The following is a 3,652-nucleotide window of genomic DNA, read 5'->3' on the forward strand; positions in this document are numbered from 1 at the left end:
CTTGGCTTTTTCTTTCTTTTTCCTCTGTTCACGAAAGTTTGTCCATCACATAAGGTGTAGCGGTTAGGTGTTCCACCACAGCATGCAGAAGACCTGGGTTAGATGCCCTTGTGGGGTTCGTTTTAATAGAGTATCTTAGTCTTTCTGCCCAGGCGTCATATCCCTCTGAGCCATGACAGGGTCGAAACCGCCTCCTAAGTGACCTATAATGTATCGATGGGAAGTTGAAACACACACGTTTTAAAATGTTCTGGCAAAAACTCAGACATTTCTGACGTTACAACAGATTCATGCTCACCTGCAATACCTGTTACAAAGATACTGTTATTATGTGTCGCGACGTTGTGGTGTCAGGTCTGGTGCTCGTCAATTGTTGGGCGTAAGCGTTACTGGGATGATGTTAAAGCCAATAATATTACCAGATTACCCTCTTGTCATCTAAGTGCTGATTCAGTAGCTCGTGTCGAACTTCGGCAAGTTAAGATATTTCTGTTGTGTCCGTTTTCCTTGATACAAATACATATTCTAAGAAAATGATAAAAAGAGAGAACGAACGCAGGCACTGTATACTAAAATTGAAGTTGGCTGCTTGCCTTTGAGCAGGTGCATCGTCTGATCACACTAGATTACAACGTTGTGTCCTTGGAAATTTCCTTATTTCACTCAAGTGGAAATGCGTGCCCGGCTATAGAAAGTTAAAGATCTTATCAATTTATTTGTATTTAAGCAAGTGAAATCCACAGTGTGCTCTGTATAACCTCCAGGGAAGCCGAGATAATAATAATAATAATGATGAGAAGAAGAAGAAGAAGAAGAAGAAGAAGAAGAAGAAGAAGAAGAAGAAGAAGACAACTCTTTCCAATCAACCCGCCTCTTGCCTTTTGGCCGTTTTGTTTGTTTTAATTGCAAAGTTCATCAAATCTTAATCCTCCTCTCCATACTAAAGACTAAATGAAATAATGATGCAGTTTTTAAAGCTTTGACGTGCCTGGACGTTCATTTTCTACTCGCTTTGCCTATGCTTACATTAGCATTGTCATGCTTAGGGCTGATTTTTCAGAGGGAGATAATAGTTACTGTAAGTTAATGAAAGCCAATAGTGTAGCTAAACATTTTGACTTGAAAAAATATCCAAATGATTTTTCGTTCCTCCCTTTTACTTTGATGGGACTTGACGTTTCGATTCAATGTGATGTCAACAGTATTGACCACTTGACTATCATTTATTGATCTTCGTTGATCCAGGCCTATTTCGTCAGCTAATACCAGTGTGGTATAAATAATGTATTGTTTGTCGTTTATGGGGGGGGGGGGGGGTCTTTTTTAAAAATGTTGTGATGTTATGTGATGTTAGACCGTTATTCATCCTACTTGTGAAGTAACCAGCTGTAATTACTCATTGAAACTCGTGATATCAGCTTGGCGATTTTACTCGTTGAATAAATTATGGCCGTCCTAATAACTCATGATATATTCTCTTTGGAACTCGATACTATATTTGTATTCTATGTAAGAACGTTTACATAATAAAGATATGCTGTTATTTTAATAGGAGCTGATAGATGTTGAACACCTATATTATTTCCTCATCGGAGACTCCCTTTTAAAGTAGTTTGATAGTAAGTTGTACAAGTAAACTTCATACAATGTTCGTGCAGAGGTTTATCAAGGGGAATAACCATTAAAACAAATTAAAAGCAAAATAACTTTCTTTCTTCCCTTATACAAGAAGACCAGATCTGATTTGATTCAGTTCAGCATATTATTTAAAAAATGTAGTTTTTGTAGGGAAACAGAATAAGCAACAGTTTATTATTCAAATTTTTAACTGAACTGTATTTTTTTTCAAAATGCTTATCAAAAATAATGTATCTCAGAACATATTATCTGTATATTTATACTTGTATTGTATATTAAGTACCAATGTGTTGTTTCTAGGAGATCATCGTGATCCAATTTCTCTCGAGAGTGGAATATGTTCCGCTTAATTCAGTCCCATAAAAACAGACAAACTATAACAAATAGTAAGTCTACCCGTTAACTGATAGATCTGAAATAGTGTCTTCAGCTTTAAATCTGTGCAGTAAAACTGGACAATGAGGATCTCTGCTATGTTATTTGATTTCTAACGGTACCAATGGCATCTGGAAGTTACCAGTTACATGTTTGTAAAAATCAAGAGGATGGGTGGGTGGGAGTAATTCTAAATGGCTTCAAAGCGAGGTCAAAATTTCGTATCAATAAAGACTGACAAAGAGATGTACTAACAAACTAGTACATAATCACTCCAAAAAAGACATAATGGTAACAGAAGAAAAAAAAACCCAAACAAACGCCCCAAAGCAGCCCGTTGACTCAGCAAGTTTGAGCAGCACCAAAAATAAACACCAACGTTTCATCTCTCTCACTCACTCTCTCTCTCTCTCTCTCTCTCTCTCTCTCTCTCTCTCTCTCTCTCTCTCTCTCTCTCTTTCCGCCACCCTTTAAAAATTGCTCTTCGTGTTAACCGAGTATTCGGTATAAAGATCCACCAGTTAATCGGATAGAAGATTTGGGTCATTCGTTCCCAACTCGTGTTTAATTTGGAAGCTATGATTGGCTCATTACCTCCGTAATCAAGTACCGATGTTGTGAAAACGCGAACGTTTAAAGCTGACGCCAGATTGGATTTTTTTTTTGGCCTTAATTCTTAGTGAGGTGTAGTTCATGTCGGTTTGCTGAGGTTGATGAGACTTGGCTATCTTTACTTTATACACTCTGCTGCTAATCACAAGTTGGTTACTTTTAATAAGACTCTCTTTGGTTTTTTATGTCCGTGGTTTACTCCCCAATCATATAAGAACTCATGTCATCTATGATGCACGTAAGCTTCGACCCTTCCAGTGAGGGTCTACTTCTGTTGGAAGGAATACTCAGCCTACATTCTAGCAGAAAGACAGATGCTCCTTATAATATTATTATTACATCTAATCTCCCTACAATAAAATGGAACTCAGGGCGTCTCAGTGCGGTGGCGAAGCTCCTAACCTCTACACCACAGACGATGGACGCCACTTAGCGACCTTAGAATTACAAAGTTCAATGTGACATTTTTGGCCGTTTTGAATTATGAAGACAATAAAGGTAAGAAACCAAATGTTCTATCAACTCTAGCAAGATCGTAAGATTATTCGGGTTCGTTATCTAACTATTCAAATAATTATTGCATTCGAAAAAGCTTTAGATCTAGATGTGAAAATTAAATATTTTGAAGTCGAATTTCTAAAATTAAGGTATTGAGCAGATAGAACTTTGTAATTCTAAGGTAACGACTTAGCTAAACATGACCCATTACAACGAAGGTTGTTGTCTTGTGCTTATTTTTCAAGATAGAAAATGCAGGAGTCCCATCTTCAACCCAATTTTACTCATATACGCCAATTTTTTGAAACTCCACACACACACACACACACACACACACACACACACACACACACACACACACACACACACACACACACACACACACAAGCACATACACTTTAACTTTCACAATGTAAGTGAAGAAACATTTCATATTCCTAAGAGTATGAACGAGTCAAATGCTCGTGATTTTGAACCTGACAATGATAAAACTATTGGTTTCAACAACAATGTTTTGAAAACGAGACAG

The sequence above is a fragment of the Aplysia californica genome, unplaced genomic scaffold (assembly GCF_000002075.1).
Source record: "Aplysia californica isolate F4 #8 unplaced genomic scaffold, AplCal3.0 scaffold00102, whole genome shotgun sequence".
Classification (NCBI taxonomy): Eukaryota; Metazoa; Mollusca; class Gastropoda; order Aplysiida; family Aplysiidae; genus Aplysia; species Aplysia californica.